The 17,771-nt window shown below is 41.5% G+C and overlaps 1 protein-coding gene across 4 annotated transcripts in view; it reads right to left on the reverse strand.

Annotated features, from left to right (window-relative positions):
- The window catches only part of Entrep2 (endosomal transmembrane epsin interactor 2), a 430,735-nt gene that overhangs the window by 51,879 nt on the left and 361,085 nt on the right, over positions 1-17,771 (reverse strand). The gene's annotated exons all lie outside the window — the stretch shown is intronic.

Raw genomic sequence — 17,771 nt, forward strand, 5'->3', positions numbered from 1 at the left:
CAGGAGATAAATGTGTCAGCCACTGTGATACCTCTGGGCCCAGCAATAGAACAGGGGAGCACGGCTCGGTGAGGAGAGCCACGGGGAGGGTGGAGAGCCAGCATTTGGGCTGGGTCTGGAGGGCAGAGAGTGGCTCCAAGGGTACCTGGAGGAATCCCATTTGCACAGAGAGAGGTCAGGCAGGCGTGGAAACTACAGGAAAATAAGACCCGGGTGGCAGAGCTATCTCCTTCCCGGGAATAATACAGGCTCCACACTCCCCAGAGGGGTGATGCTCACTGGAGCTGGCCAGCAGAGAAAAGAAAACACCAGCAGGACACCCACTGTGGGCCACTTAGGAAGGCCTGGTGGGGGCAAAAAGAAAGAAGGAGGGGAGCAGAGGATAATAAGAACACCAGGTCCCTCGCTCTTCTATAACACCCTTTACTCTCAAGGCAGTAGCATCAGTGCAGTTGACGGAGCCAGAATCTTCACATCATCCTTAATCATCCCATATGCCCCATACACAAATCTTCTGTAGAGGGTTCAACCTTGAGTTAACTAAAAAAGACTGACACAGAGGTCAAAGGAAATGGCATTTATTTAGAGAACTGCAATTTGGGTAAACCGAGTCAGGGTCCCATAAGGTGAATGCAGGAAAGGTTTCTTCTAGGGTATTTGGACAGCAGTTGCCTTTGGAGGCAGCTCACTGGCTGGGCAGAAATCCTACATTGCAAACCCCTTGTGACTGGCTGGTTAACTGGGGTCTTTCCTGCGGAGAGATGCTGAAGACCACGGACTTGAGCTGTTGAGCTGAGTCAGGTGGAACATCCTGTGGATTACTCTTCAGCAGGTGTGAGCAGTTCTCTCCGGATCTCCTGACCCCACTTGGGAAGGTCTCGGCTTTTGATGCTTCATCTTCCACGGGGGATGCCCAGTTCACTGTCCGTCTGCCCTGGCCGCCAGCTCACTGCCCCCCCAGCTGAGCCTCCATCCTCTGCCTGGAACTCAACACCAGATCTACTCCTGCCTGTGAGTAATGCAGACTCCCAGGGCGGCTCTGGTACCCGCTTCAGTAGAGGCTGGCTCTCATTCCTTCCAGGCCTGCAAAGGGCTCCCAACAGCAGGTGATAAATCTGTGCTCTGTACACGGCCTCACTCTCTGGTCTCCAGTCCCTGGCCCAGAGAAGAGGTTCCACTCCTGGGACCATCACCTGAGCAGGAGGGTGTATATGCTGGGTGCTAAGCAAACCTGGGATTTGGGGGCTCATGTTTGGGACTGACACTGCCCATCCTTCTGCTTCTAAGTGAATAAGAGAGAAAACAACACTGAAGCTGCCCTCTGCAAAAGACCCGTGTCGTGTCAGCCAACTGCAGCTCCTAATCTACAAAGGATGCCTGGAAAGGAAGCCTTGGCCTGCACTCTTGTTCCTGATGTGTGGCTTGGACAGTTTCCTCATTGCTCTGAGTCTGGGCTTGCTTATCTGTGAGGCTGGGGTGGCCTAGACTTCACATTGGAGTGGGTGAGCCTCACCTGAGGAGAAAGCGACCAGCAGTCTAGAGCTGCCTGTGTCAAGCTGGCTCCTCCCGGGGGCTCTGGGTTATAGGGGAGGAAGTCACCAGCTCCAGGGAGCTCTCGGACCATTCACTGTGCCCACATCTGTGACTGCTTCAGAATGATTTCAGTCAATGCAGAAACCCATCCAAAATTCACCCCTGGAAACCAGAGCAACAAAGTGATGAAATGACTCAGTCATTCATCTGCAAACATGAAGCATTTCCAGGTATTAAAACAATTGTAATAATCACTATTTGAGCTACTTTTGAAGGGTAACTACATTTTAGTTCCTTTAAAATATATGTTAGTCTCTTTTGTTAGCAATTACATAAGCAACTGATTATAACTATTCACAAGTCAAAAGCTCTGCAGTTAAAATTAATCTCTTGATAGCCAAAAAAGAACAAAACATCTCCTTCTTTTATTTAGATGATTGGAGACTATTTAAGATTTAGGAAAATAATAGATCTTATTTTAAACATTATTTAAAAATAAAAATAATGTAATCATAACCCCTGAAAAACAATTTGCCAATGAGGACTTCGGATGGTAAGTTCCTCAGTAAAAGACATCTGCAGATGAGACTCACAGGTCTTGCTGCTTGTTTGGGGGATGTCTTCCCTGGTAGGAGGGGCCCGAGTCACAGCATTGCTGGGCATCACTGTGTATTTCACAGAAGATGCCTTATCATCCCCCCAACCATGAATCAAAGTGACAATTCATCCTTGCATGACAGCAGAGTGGAACTGCAAGGCATGAGGGTGAACATGTTTTAATTTTTGCTAATTCAGAAGGTAATCAGTTTCTCTCTGGGCTGTGTCTCGCTCTGAGCATTCATGTCCACTATTCTGTAGCTCAGCCATGGTCCTGGGTGGTAGCATCGTCTGCATATCCATTGCCAGGCCAGGAAGCCTGTCTCCAACTGTATAATCTGTATGGACTTGGGAAGCCATTTAACTTCATGTGGCTCAGTGTCCTCATCTGTAAAATGCAAAAAAAAAAAAAAAAAGATACCTATGCCTCACAGTGTTGTTGCAAAGGTAAAATTAGTTCATAGAAGTGCTTCCATCAATGCCTAGCACACAGAGTTTCAGGAAACATTAGCTGTGAGTATTATACAAAGTTAAAAATCATCTGAGTTTGTTAATCTAATTAAAAACGTGGGCACCTGTGGATGAATTCAGTAGAGTTGTTTTAGGTCTCATCCATGAATGTTTAAGTAAAATAACACCAAAAAATGATTAGACATGTGCTATTATGACAGTTCACTGTGGTGTCAACTTGAAAGAAATGCCTAGGGGATTAGTTTAGCACAGTCTGGGTGTGTCTGGATGATGGACTTACTGAAGAGGGAAGACCCACCCCGGTGTGGTTGGCACCAACCAATAGGCTTGTAGCCTGGACAGAATAACAAGGGAAAGAAGCCAGAAGTTTTGTTTTGTGCTTCACTGGAGGAGCTCCAGTTTTCACCACTGCCTTTGGTGTTCATCTCCAGGACTCCAGCACACACTCTGCAGCTTCCTGGTATGGACTCAGAAGGGGCTCTGCAGTGAGCTCCAGGCTTTTGACTTTGGACTGGACTCTCCAGCTCTCCAGAGCACAGACAGTCCTTTTGCATTCTTTTACATCTGACTTTGCAGGTGGCCACTGTGAGTCTATTTTGTCAATCTTTTATGTATGACATAGATAGTTGATATTAAACCTGCTCCTCTAGCGAACCCTAACTAATGCAGTTATGGTTTGAATATCTGCACCAAAACTCACGTTGAAATTCATCCCATGAGGTATTAAGTGGTGGGACCAGGTGGGACTTTGCGTGGTGATTAGCTCCCCCGAATGGATTGACATGAAGGATTAATGAGTTGATGGGCTATCCCCAGAGCAGGTGTGTTGTGAGAGCCAGTTTGTCTCTGGCTTTCCTTGTGAGGCATGCTGCCAGGTCACAGTCCAGCACGAGGTGCTCTCAGTTGCCAAGCCAATGCTAGCTCCATGCTCTTTGACTTCCAAGCCTCCAGAACAATGAAGTTCTGTTCTTTACCAAATACTCAGTATCAGGTTCTCTGCTACAGCAGCAGAAAACTGGCTAAGACAACATTTATCCAAGAATGCCCTTCTGCTGTCTAAGGTAATGCTGTACATTGCTCCTTTTGTCCAACTGATCAAGAAAATGATGCTAATGTTTGCCCATCTTTCATTATCCTGCTACATTTCTGTCTCTTGAACCTTCTTTTCCATGGCTATCATTTCAGCCCGGCGAGGTTAAGGGCTAGAGAAAGTAGTTTGATTAAAGCCCAGGCAGATTAAGGATGAAGTTAAAATGAATGAAGAGACACTTGTGGGAAATACTGGTGAACACACAGAAGTAATTTAAATCATCTTATTAGCCTTTTGCCTCCCAAGTCCTTGGATAATGTCTACAATCAGAAGTGATATTTCCAATATGTATTTAACTTGTATTCTAACATGTTCTTAAAGATGTCTGCATGTCTCTTTTCCTCATACTTCAGACTAGAAGGCTTTCCTTAAATGTCCTCGAAGGTCATGGTAGACAGCAAAAGTGGGGAGGAGTTGCTCATTCGCCTTGTAGGGAGCAAGAATCCTTCGCCCCCACAGCCCAGGCCCAGTCTGCTGAATGCAGCTCAGAGGCAGGCCTCCAACACACTCAGCTAGGGGATCACAAGGGGCTTGCTGTTCTGGATCATGATGATAATTTTCAGAGAGCGGGGGTCGGGGAGAGAAGAGAAGCATCTTTGACAGGGAGAAGAGGCCATGGAGGGAAGATAGTGGAAAAGCAAAGGCCTCCTCAAGCGGGAGGGTTATATCTCTCTTTCTCACCAGCCAGAGCACAGATGTGAGAAAGACACAGGACCAAGGAGGGTCTGGCAGGCTGAGCTCTGTGGGCTCTCCCTTTGCCAGGAAGGGTGGCACACACAGGGCAGGAACCCACAATCCATACATTGGTGTTCAGGTCCTCAAAAAGCCCACAGGTCAGAGCCCACACTTGATATGGCAGCACCTTGCACCCAGTCACTAGGCCAAGGCCTGGGAGTCTTAGGAATATCTTCCTCTGCTTTGGCTTCTGGTCAGCAGGGAGGGTATGCTTAGAAGGGAGCAGAGTATGGATTAGGACCCAGAATCAAAAGGAAGAAGATGAATCTACAGAAAAGATCAAGAAGAAAACAGCCAGAGAGAAGGAGAAAGGTGACCAGTAGGTGGATAAATGGACAAATCTATCCTTGTGGTGGAGGTTTTCACACGCACATCTCAATGTTTCTAACAAGGAGCTAGTTATTGGGAAATAGTAAGATGCAGGCAACTTGCCATATCTGATGGACATATAGCGTATATACATACTTACGCCTGCACTCAATGTAAAAATTGTCACAATCAAAATGGAGTCACTTTTGTCAAACTCTAGCAATAAAAGAAAAGTGTAATAAATTTCTGAAAGATAGGATCTAATGTACATATGCCTTATGACAAAGCCTATGCACAAAAGACTCGGCCAGAACCACAACTTTGTACAAAGAATACTTCTCCAAGGACATCTGAACAACAACTGCCTGCTTAACTCTGGACTGATGCCACCCTTGTTATGGTCCTTGTAGCCAAGGGTTACTGTTTCAAAACATCTTATGTAATCCTCCTCATTTTGCCTGTACAGCTTTCCCCTTGGCTTAACCTCAGTGAATGTACAGTTTACTGTGGCACATGTATTCACACTGTCACGCTCTGCTACTCCCAAATAAATATCACTATTCTTCGAAGAATCACTCTCTGGTTGTTACCTAGGTGGACATCAACAAGATATATGTGACGTTTACAAGAGCTACAGACTCGTGCACAGAGCAAAACTCAACCAACACGGACAATTTGATACCACACACACTGTAATCAGGTTATCTGACTACAGTGTAATTAAATTTGCTATAAATAACAAAAAGCTAACCAAGGAAACCTCCTCCAAATCTCCAAGCTTTGAAAGATCCTGCTTAATAACTCAAGGATTGAAAAACAAATCCTAATGGAAATTAGAGAATTCTTGGAACTGAGTAAAATATTACTAGATATCAAAGCTTGCAATATGCAGTTACAGAGACATGTAAGATCTTACCTGAGTATAAGAAAAGAAAAAAAAAAACCGAAAAGCTGAAGCTAGTTGCAGACCACACAACCCAAAAAGGGAGATAAAAACAGGAATTTGGAATAAGGGAACAAATGGAAGTGAAAGAAAAAATTAATGAAACATGAAACAAAGCAACAATAGATAGGATCAATAAACCTAAATCTCATTCTTCAAAAAAAATAATAAACTGACAAAATAGACAAGTCTCTGGTAAGACTGAGGAACAAAAAAACAGTAAAGGAATAAATGGAAAAATATTAGAAATTAAAAGAGGCATAGTTAAATTTTTCATATCGATGAATTTGAAAACCTAAATAAAATGGACAGATTTTCCAGAAAAAATAAACTAAAATTGTTTCAAGATGAAAGAGAAAACCCAAATAACCTATAATCCATCAAACCAACACCTAACTATCTACTTCTTGCAAGAAGAAATTCTTACACCCAGATAGGAGGGAGGGAGAACAGGGGAGCAGGGAAGGAGACATAAAGGAATTAAGATGCATTATGTACCTGGACCAACTCCCCACAATGAATGCGATCATTATGTATAGTAAATATGTATTACTGGTAATGAAAATAAAACATTGAAAGATGAGAACTCTCAATGACATTGGCATAGGAAAAACTGAAAGATGAAAACAACTTTTACCAAACATTCAACTCAAGAAACAGATAAATTTAATGTTATAAATATTTTGCTTACAGAGAAAGAAGGAAATTCTTCCCCCCTCATCTTTTAAGGCTAGTGTGAACTGCAAAAATAAAGCAAAAACTAGCCAAGCCCCTGTACAAAAACAAAAAGCTTGATTAATATGACATGAATATTGATTTAAAATCCCTCATAAAACATAGGCAAAGTAGGTTTTCATAATCATATGAAAATATTGTGACTAAATTTTATCCCAGAAATGCAAGAAAAGTGCTACATTAGAAATCTACTCATGTAATTCATCATATTAACAAAATAAAGTTACATATATGCATGTGAATGAGTATGCAGCTCATACAGACATCCATATGCATACATAGTCACCTCAAGAGATGCGGCATTTGCTAAAATTTAAAACTCTTTCAAGGTAAACTATTAGAAGATTAGAAACAAAATGGGATTTCTCTCACCTGTCAAATAATATTTAATATCAAAAAATTTTAACATACATCATTTTTAATTATTAAGTATTTTCCTTTAAAATCAGAAATAAGACAAAGATGATTACTGGCTCCCATTCCATTCAACATTGTCCTGGAAGTCCTAATCAGGGAATAATTATGAAAATCATTAATCAATGAAAAGACTGGAAAAGAAGGAGCAAAACTGTCATTATTCCCAGACACTGTCACCTTCCAAATAGAATCCCAAACAGTTCGGAGGCAAACTTCATGAGCGAGCAGAGTGAGGAGCAGCTGGGTACCTGAGCACTGAACAGAAGCACAGTAAAGAAGGCCTGGGGCCTCTGCAAAATACACTTTTAGGCACTGTTTCTCCCCTACGTAGTGTCTTCCACAATACTTCTGCCCTGTGCCACGCGCTGCCTCTGAGTCCTCTCGGTTTGACCGTCTGTCCTGTGGCCTTGGTGTATCAAGCCACTCAAAATGATCCTGGTCAGCTCTTCTGTGATCATATTCTTCCTTCTTCAAGTTCCTAGAACTGGTTGCCTACCGATTTCTGAATTATGTTAATGCTCTAAATGAATTTCCGAATCATTCTTTCCCTATCTTTGTGTTTGATTTCATGCTTTTCTTTTTCACTCATTTCTCATGAAAGCGTTTCATAGCTTTACTGAGGTACAACTGACACACAGCAAAGTACACATATTTTGAGCATATTATTTGATGTGTTTTGACACCATAGTCATTTTGTGCTTTCATTTCCCCTATTTTTATGCATTCTTTCCTGTGGTCTCATGATGCCTTTATTCTTGGACATTTTCTCTCGCTCTCTTTTTTTTAAAATAATGCATAACTTTATTATCATTCACTAAACCCACACATATACAAAAATTAAAATTATTCAAAGAAAAGCAATGCAAGGGAAAAAAACTATAATAGTATTCGAATATAATAGAACTCAAGCAAAGCAAAACTGAAAAGTACTTAAACATTTTTCCATATAATTTTAAAAAAACATCTCAAGCACTAACAAGACATCAGAAGATGTGATTTGTTTTAGAAACATTTTCAAAACTAATATTAAACAAATAGTCTGGAGAAAAAATTCTAATTAGCTAGTAGACTCCACATAGGCCAAATTTTTTTAAAATTTAAATTTCAATACAGTCATGTGACATGTGATGGAAATATAATTTGAGAAATATGTTTCTAGGCAATTTCATCCATGTGTATCGCAAAGTACCACACAGAGTGCCAACTTCTAAGTGCAAACTGAGAAGGTATACGTCAATTATCTGTGACGGCCCCTTGATATTATCCAAATAAGCAGTTAAACATGAGATACATGAGGCTACCACAGGCATAGCAGCACACTGTTTTACAGTAAACTCTTTCATATAAGCAGGATTATGCTCTAAAGGGTGAAAAGCACAGCATGTTATGATAAGTACCTAAAACAGTAACAGTCGTTTATCACACTATCGAGTACTGTGTACTGTACATAGCTGTATGTGCTTCTTCTGGAAACATAGCCATCTCTCCTTTGATCTGAGTGACTCTTCCTTCCCAACCCACTGATGAGCTCCAGCCTAGTCTCTACCTACACCTCTTCCTATAGTTTTAAACACAAGCTATATATGGATTCTTTCCAGATTCCAGCCTGTAACTCTGATCTCTCCCCTTCCCCTCCTGCCACCCCTCCCCCTTTGAACCTTTTCTTATTTCAAATTATCCATTATTTGTTTTAATCATTTTAATCCTTAATTACACTTTCAGTTTCTCACACTAGAGAAACTGTTTGGTATTTACACGTGTGTCCTATTTATTTCACTTAAAGAGGATGGCCTCAATGTGCATCCACTTAGCTATAAATGTCTCTAGTTTCTCATTCTTTATGGCTGAGTAGTACTCCATTTTATAAAAACCCCCACATCTTTATCCAGTCTCCAGTTGATGGGGACTTGGGTTGTTTCCAAGCTTTAGCTATTCCAAACTGTGTCGCTATAAACATGGGTGCCCATATATCACTGTGGTATGATTCTTTTAATTCTTTTGGGGAGATACCCAGCAGGGGGATAGCTGGGTCAAATGGGACCTCTAAGGCTAGTTCTTTGAGGTATCTTCAAACTGATTTCCACAGTGGTTGCACCAGTCTGCATTCCAACCAACAACGGAGAAGGGTTTCTTTCTCCCCACACCCCCTCCAGCATTTGTTACTGGCCAATTTCTTGATAGCAGCCATTCTTTCTGGGGTGAGGTGGAATCTCAGTGTTGTTTTCATCTGCATCTCTTAAATGACCAGTGATGTTGAACATTTTTTTCATATATTTATTTGCTGCTTTTACTTCTTTATCTGAGAAAAGTCTGTTCATTTCAGATGCCCATTTTTGAATTGGGTCATTGAATTTGGGGGGTCTGATTTTTTTCAGTCCTTTATATATTCTAAATAGTAGTCCTTTGTCTAAGGTGCAGCTGCTGAAAATTTTTTCCCACATTGTAGGTTGTCTTTTAGTTCTGTTCGTGGTTTCTTCTGCAGTGCAGAAGCTTTTTAATAAGATGAGATCCCCGTTGTTGATTCTTTGTGCTAGTTCCCATGCTATTGAGGTTTTGTTCATAGAGTCTTTTCCTATGCCCATGTCTTCAAGAGTTCTACCTAACTTATCTTCCAGCAAATTTAATGTTTCTGTCTTAATATTTAGATCTTTAATCCACTTCAATCTTAGTTTAGTGCGTGGTGATAGGTATGGGTCTAGTTTTAATTTCTGACAGGTTGAAATCCAGTTTTTCCAACACCATTTATTAAATAGGCTATCTTTCCTCCAATGAGGGTGGTTGGCTCCTTTGTCAAAGATGAAGTGACTGAGTATGTCTGGAGTTGTTTCTGCATCTTCTAATCTCTTGCACTGATCTTCGGGTCTATTTCTTTGCCAGTATCAGGCTGTTTTCATCACGGTAGCTTTGTAGTATGGTTTCAAGTTGGGGATTGTGATGCCCCCACCCATGTCTCTGTTGCCTAGAATTGCTTTTGCTATTCTAGGTCTCTTCTTGTTCCAAATGAATTTTTGGGTTGTTTTCTCTAATTCTGTGAAATATATTGATGGAATTTCAATCAGCATTGCATTGAATCTATATAGTAGTTTTGGAGGTATGGCCATTTTTACTATATTGATTCTCCCTACCCAGGAACAAGGGACGTCTTTCCATTTTCTTATATCCTCCTCAATCTCCTTTTTCAGAGTGCTATAGTTTTCAGTGTAGAGATCTTTTGTTTCCTTTGACGGACATTTTCTCTTATTGCACATTTACCTCTCCATACCTCCTTCTCTCCCTCAGTCCAACAGTAATTTACAGCCCTGGAATGATGTATATCTTCCCTGGGAAGAGAAGGGGATTTAGGGATTTTGCTTCCCATGGTTATGTGTGGGGGTAGGGGACAAAGGACAGGGCCTGAGCTCTGGAAACACCCTGATCCCAAGCAGAGAGGCCCCTCCCAACCCGCTCATTCTGTGTCTGGCTCTCATGTTCCATCTGTAAGAGGAGGTGAGTGTACAGCTGCCCTCATCCACCAGTTCCAGAAGGGGCTAGAAACCTGGACAGATGACTGGGTGAGGCTACTCCACAGGCCACTCCCTAAGGCTCTGCTACCAGCCTTTCTCAGACTTGAAGAGGAAAACACTGCTATAGATATGTCACTAAAAATACTTTTACCTCAACATCTGAATATCATGGATCTGGGTTTAACCCTGCAGGTACAGGCCTAGTCACAGGCATCCCTCATGGACAGTCCACTCCGTGTGACTGTTTCAGAGGGTGGGTAACTCTACCAATGCTACATGGATCTGTGAGTGCAGATGTCAGAATAAACTCAGCATCTCCACTCCAGGAAAGTGGACAGCAGAAGAATCAGAGGGAAGGCGGAGGGAGCCAGGGGCAGAGGAGCTCTTCAGGGACACTGTGGGCACCCCTGGCCCCTCCAGGAAGGGCAGTGCTTCCTGGGCTGAGTGGCACTTAATGGCCAGAGAGCCCAACATGCTCCTGGTGTAAGCTGCTAGTGCAAGTGGGAAAGCAGGCACCTGTCACCTTTCTCACCCCTGACCATGTCCCATTTGACCAGAGGAACTCATTAGGATTCTCCTCAGTAGCCCAGGGGTGAACTTTCTCCACATCTTCTCCAGTATGAAGATGTGGTAAACTGCCTTGCTCTGTGTAGCTGCCCACTCTCAAAAAATGGCAAGATCATTTCCAGGAGGGGTACAGCTGCGAGTGTGTGCGTGTTTGTGAGTGCACTGTGTGGTGTGTATAACGTGTGTGAGTGTGCACATGTATGCACTGCATGGTGTATATGTATGTGTGTACATGGTGCGTGGGGGGTGTGCACGAATGTGTGTAGTATGAGCATGTGTGTACACATGTGGGGTGTATGTGGGGTGTGTGTGGCAGGGTGTACTATATGCATGTGGTATATAGGTATAGTGTGTGCGTGTGTGTGTGTGTTCATTTGATGTTTTATCCTCCCAGTCAATGCTACAATTTAGTTTCATCCCAAAGTGTTGATGATTCATTTATTCACAAAAATCATTTTCTTTAGCATGGTTAAGGTACTCAAAATTAAATGGTCATTTTTTTAGGTTTCCAAGTATGTCTTTAAGAAAATTGTCTTGACTTTTTAAAAACTTTCTTACAGACAAAGATAAAACATCTTTGAGATAAATAAGAAGAGAAGAAAGCACACACACTCAATAAGTGATCGATTTCTTAGGAAACTTTTATCTTCTCAACCATTGATAAGTTTTCTTTGGGTAATTTGTTTTAGTGTGGCTCAATAAATTAAATCAGGTACATGAAACAAGGAAAAGATCTTTCACTTGGTTTTGAATTGAAATTGTGCCACTATAATATAGCTATAATGACATTCTTGAATACAGCAAAGAATTCAAGTTGGGAAACTTATGGTATCAGCATATGATGAAGCATATTCCTCCAGTTAATTCTGATTTTTTTGACCTTTAGAAAAGTCTGTTAATGCTGATCAAAAAATATGTCATAATCTTGTGCTGGGTTTGACTTGGCAGAGATGAACAATAAAATATCACAACTTAAAGAATCTTATTTATTTTGTCATCTTATTTCACAAAAGTCCAGACACTATTCATCAGGAAAGGGGTCTACAGGGCTTGCTGGTTCAGTGACATTTGCCCACCATGGTCAAGGGCTTTGGGAAAGCAGCTACTGAAATCCTAAATCGCAGACTCTATTTGCTGACTATCCATAATGAGAGCTCCATGGCTCAGCTTCCTCATCAGGAGCAAGAGCCTGGGTTTTGGGGCGTCCCCCCCCCCCGAGGAGCCCCACCCACTGCCCAGACTTGACTTGCAGGGGGACCCAGGGGGTGCTTCCTGACCTCCCTCTGGCCTGCAGGCTCCTCACCCACACAATAGGCTCCTCAGTAACAGCAAATCTGAAAATCCCTGCGTGGTGTGGTTGAGTTCCAGGTCTCCTCTTAGCCTTTGCTCTGCCATGCCCTCACCCATAAGGGTAGAGGAGAAAACTTTATTACAGCATAAGATGTCATGTTAAGGAACTATCAGCACTTTCAAGAGAGAGGTTTGTTTGCCGCCAGAGATTCTCTGCTAAAGATCCAGAGATCCAGGAATAGGGAGGGTAGGAAGGGCAAAAGAGACATCTAAGCACTTCAGGGCCTCCAAACCACCAAAGACAATCTGAGGTATGAGTGAAGCAAAGTCGCCATCATATTTTGGATTCCAAATAGATTCTTCATTGGCCACAAAGATCAGTTTTTGCTCTTTCCCTTAAAGACAGATTGTGTCTGCATAACCTCCCAGGTATTGGAAGGTGGCGGGGGGGGGGGGGGGAGACAGGAGGGAGGGAGAGGGAGACATAACTAAGTTGTTAGCCAAATTTCATTAAGTCAGTATGAGTTAATTCAAACACTACCAAAATCAAAGTGCTCTGACTCCCAAGCCAATTACATGGGATTTCCCCAGCATAAATTGAGTTCATTAGATGCCAAGGATGGATAAGCCATAATTTAACATGGAAATTTAGACATGGAGTGTTACTAATCAGATAAATAGAGGCTCAAATGAGACCATGGAAAAGATCAATGAACCTGCTCTAATTGCTGACCAAGAAGGCAAGAGCAGGGGAACCTAATCAAGAGAACATTTTCCTTAGCCTTTTCTTTTGTTAAGTGTCAATTTTGCAATTGATATACCGGGGCTCCCATGGACAACTGTGTGCACAAGTGGGGCAGCCTCTTGCCAGAGTGACTCTGTTTTCTACCACCCATGTTTGTTCTGGTGCCCAAGCATTTCAATACCAGCAAAGCAACACCGAGTCCATGCAGGAGACCCCTTTCGTACAGGGAAAGTCATGGATCACAGTGAAGCTTGAATAACTATTCAAGAGTAATGTTAAATGTACACTACTAATTATGAGAAAACCAAATAACAAGGCACACAGATCTACATGACTCTCTGAGAAAGAAGTACCTAACTGTGAGAAGGAAGTACAAAATCTGTCTCGGACAAAGCCTATTCAAATAGAGCATGATGATGGAGTTCGCATTTAAGGGTTAGGAATCCGCTGTAGTGCTTTGAGGTCTACATATATCTCAAAGAGGAGATCTAAAATATAAAACACTTTGAAAGCCCCAAAGTGATTACCTAGCCAGAGACATCCACGGGTGAAAACTGTGACCAAACAGGAAGAAAGCTGCTGTAATCTACAAGCTAGAGGCTGAGATACAAGGCCTCAAGGAATAAAGGATGAGGACACAGAAAGTTAAGAAGGTAGCTGTCAAAACTCAAGATCATAGTGAGTGCAAAAGGCAATAGGCACTAGAAAATATAGCTAGAAAGACAGGTTGTAAAAAATTGAGCACAATGAGATAGAAAGGGCAGTCTTTAAAATTAGAAAAAAAGGCAGTTTTGAATGACAGATAAAAGTGATCCCCAAAATGCACCATTGTCCTGAAAGAGAACAGAAAAGGTTAAATTATAAAGTTCAAGAAAACTTTTCTAAAATGTATCAAGATGCAAGCTCATGGCTTGTATATCATTATGAAGATACTTCACAGTAAAGATGGGCTTGATAACTAAAACTGTACAATTGAAATCTAAACCCCAGAAACATTTCTCTGTATTAGACAAAATGGGGCAGGTTATGCTGCAGTAACAAATATCCACCAAATGTCAGTGGGTTGAAGCAACAAAATTCATCTCACAGTGATAGTGTATATCTACTGTGGGTAAACTACAGGACCTCTGCTCATTGTAGTAGCCCAGGCTGAGGGTGCAGCCCATGCATAATTTGCAATTACTGTGCCAGAGGGAAAGAGAGTTCTGGAGACCCCATACCACGGTTAAAAACTCTGGCTTTGCAGAGATAAATATAAGTTTTGTTCTCATGGTCCTCAGCAACCATGCTGGGACTAAGAAGTACAGTTGTACAATGTAGGTGGAAGTTGGAAAAATAGAAATATTTTAAAATAGCATTAATGACCATAAAATACCTAAGAGGGAAAGAGTGCTAGAAATACATTAAAATTTTCCTCTTTGTAAATATTTAATGTCAAAAGAGAATAACATGTTATCTATAAACTCCTAAGATGGAAAAAGCATTCCTCAAGAATTTTGTATGTGAGGGAAAAATTGTGTGGAACATGATTCCATATTCTGCTTAGTGTGTAGAAAGCTGGAAAGAGCACTGCCTCATGAGTACAAGAAGGAGCCTGGACACTGCCAATTCCCAACTTAAGATGAACCTATCAGACAGCTGAGTCTGTGGGCAATCAACTAAACTAAATCCCAAGGAAAAGATGGACCTTCCAAGGAAAGACATGAGCACTTTTCAGGGCAGATGCAGTCAGATACCAGCCTTAGTGGATGAGGTGGACAATATGGAAGATCGTTTAGGTCATTTGGCAGAGAGATGGAAACAATAAAGAAGACATGCTAAAAATAAAAAACATAGTCACAGAAATGAAAAATGCTTTTGATTGGCAGGGTCATTCCTAGCTGATGGGAAAATGACCATCAGTCACCATCCAGATGTCAATCAGTGTTACTGATCATGTTACCAGAGCACAAAAGATAAAGTATGGACAACTAAGCAGATGCAGGAAACACTGACAAAATTCAGCATCTACTCATGGTAAGCATACTCAACAAACCAGCAATAGGAGTGAGCTTTCATAATCCAATAATGGGTATCTATGAAAAGCTTAGAACTCATGGTTAATTTTTGGTGTCAATCACACTAGATTAAGGGGTACCTAGAGAACTGGTAAAACATTATTTCTTAGTGTGTCTGAGAGCGTTTCCAGAGGAGACTCGTGTGTGAATCTGAGTGGACTGAATGGGAAAATCCAATCTGAACGTGGGTGGATACCATCCAATTGGCTGGGGGCTCAGACAGAACAAAATGCAGAGGAAAGGTGCCTTCTTCTCCTCTCTCTCTAAAAGCTCTTCTCTTTCCCTGGGACATCAGGCCATCAAACACCCTAGTCTTTGGATGCCAAGACTTCTACCAATGACCCTTAGGTTCACAGGCCTTCAGCCTTGAATGGAGAGTTACACCATTGGCTTCCTTGGTTCTGAGGCTTGTAAGACTAGGACTGACTAGGGCTGCAGACAGATTACTGTCAGATTTCTCAGCCTCCACAATCATGTGAGTTAATTTCCCTAATGAATCTCCTCTCCTATATCCATATCTCACATATCCCGTTGATTCTGTCTGAGAACCCTAACACAGAATGGAAGATATAAAATTGTCTTTCTTTGCATATCACATGACTGTCTATATAGTAAATCCAAAAGAATCTAATAAGAGAACTATGAGAACTAATAAGAGAGTTTAGCATGATCATACGATGTAAGATCAGTAAAAAAAAAGCCATTTCAATATACTGACAATGAGTAAGAAATGACTTTAAAGTTCCATAAAAACAGCAGCAATAAATGTGAAATGCTTTAAGCATAAATATTGCAAAATATGTTCAGACCCATTTACTGAAAACTACACAATGCTGATGAGAGAAAAAAACACTGAGGAAATAAAGACCCAAATGAATGGTCAGCTATATTGTGAATGTCAATTCTCTTTAAAGTGATATACGTATTCCATGAAATCTCACTCAAAATTCTAGCAGAATTTCTGTAGAAAGCTCGATCTAAAATTTATATGGAAATGCAAAGGACCTGGGATAGCCAAACTATTTTTGAAACACAACAAATCTGGAGGATAATGTACAGGTGCTCATTTCCCACAGTTCCTTGTCCTCTTGATCTCAGATAAAACTCAGAGCTGGCCCCCAAGGCCATGGTGTCTTACATAAGCACCAGGTTGGGAATATAGGAACAGGTGTCCTTTTTCCCAAACCCTAAATTTCTGCCTCTAGACCATTGGCCTCCTAACTCAATCATCATTTCTGCTCCCATTAAGCCTTATACCACTGGCTATAACTAGCTAACTATACCTATAACTAGTTAATTTTTTTCCCACAAACTCAGTATAAAAATTGGAACAGTCTCTATTTTGCCTTCAGTTTTTACCACTGTCCTGGGCAATTGGAACACCCATTGAGAAGAGCCACTGACTAGTCTCACTAGTTAACTGGGCTTGTCAGCCTTGACTTGAACTTCTAAACTTCAGTATTCTTCACTTTTTTCCATTTTGGCTACATAATACCAACAAGCTTTTCTCATCAGGGTACTAGAATAATGAATAAGGGTAACACAATAAGGCCACCAGCTCAACCTAGGCCTGAGCCTGCAATTTTAGAGATAGGATTATTTTTCCAACACCTTCAAGCCACTGTGCCCTCCTCAGGGATTGGAGATTCATGGAAATGGGTTGTGGAGCCCACTGAGTAATAGTGTCAAGGAGAACTCTAAGCCTCTGAAGGAACAGGCCAAACAACCCTATAATCCATTTGCTGAAGAGCAGGAGGTGACTTACAGGCTAAACTACATCCGTCTTTTACAATTTGGATGAGTGTTCCCCAAAGATCCATGTGTTAAAGACTTGGCTCCCAGGGAGACGCTGTTTGGAGGTAGTTAGGGCCTTGTGGGGGTCCTTATGATAGTGGAGGTGTCTTCAGAGGGGCTGTGAGTCCTGTCTCTTCTTTTACTCTCTGCCTTGTGGTGAGGTGAGTGATTTTATTCCACCCTGTAAACTTGCCATGATGTGCTGTCTTTCCATAGGCACAGAGCAGAAAGGGCCACTAGGAGGAGGTTCATGGATCTGAACCTCCCAAACTGTGAGCAAAATATCAATCAATCAATCAATCAATCAATCAATCAATCCAACCCTCCCCAAAACACCACCTTTTTCTCTTGTAAGTTGATTGGGTGCATCCCCTCTCTCTATGCATCTCTGCTTGCTTCATAGCCACTAACCACCCTCAGAAAATTAATCACGAGCACTCAATTCCAGACAGCAACACTGCTTTTACTCCAGATTCCAAGTGGCTCTCTTTGGAGCCTCGATTCCTAACATACTGTTTTCTGTATATACACCAAGGCTCATTTTGTACTGTAAATACAATTTTACTACCAACCAAGAGTTCTTTTGACCATACCACATCTTTTCAAAAAGATACAGCACTGTTGTATTCAGGGAAAAGAAAAGAATTGGGTTCATTAGTCATATGTATTTTGAAGCACCCAATTTTGGTTTCAGGAATTATAAAAAACACTTGTGGGAAGAAAAGAAAGGGGAATAACATGAACATTATTTCTGTGTCCTTTTTTTGAAAAGACAGATGCCTTTCCAAGAGAATAGAAGGCCATGGATAATTATAAGATTTCTTTTTTCAAGTATTTTTTAAAAAGCAAAATAAATACTCATCTGATGATGTCACAGCAAAAATGTCAGAAAATCAATAGGATGTCTGGCATCATCGTTTGTAAAGAAGTCTGACAACTACTCACATCCTGCTCTGCATGTGTCAGAGGAAGGAAAATGAAATGG

This window comes from Heterocephalus glaber, unplaced genomic scaffold (assembly GCF_053883595.1).
Source record: "Heterocephalus glaber isolate CG9 unplaced genomic scaffold, H.glaber_assembly_v1.0 deba00001531, whole genome shotgun sequence".
NCBI classification, from domain to species: domain Eukaryota; kingdom Metazoa; phylum Chordata; class Mammalia; order Rodentia; family Bathyergidae; genus Heterocephalus; species Heterocephalus glaber.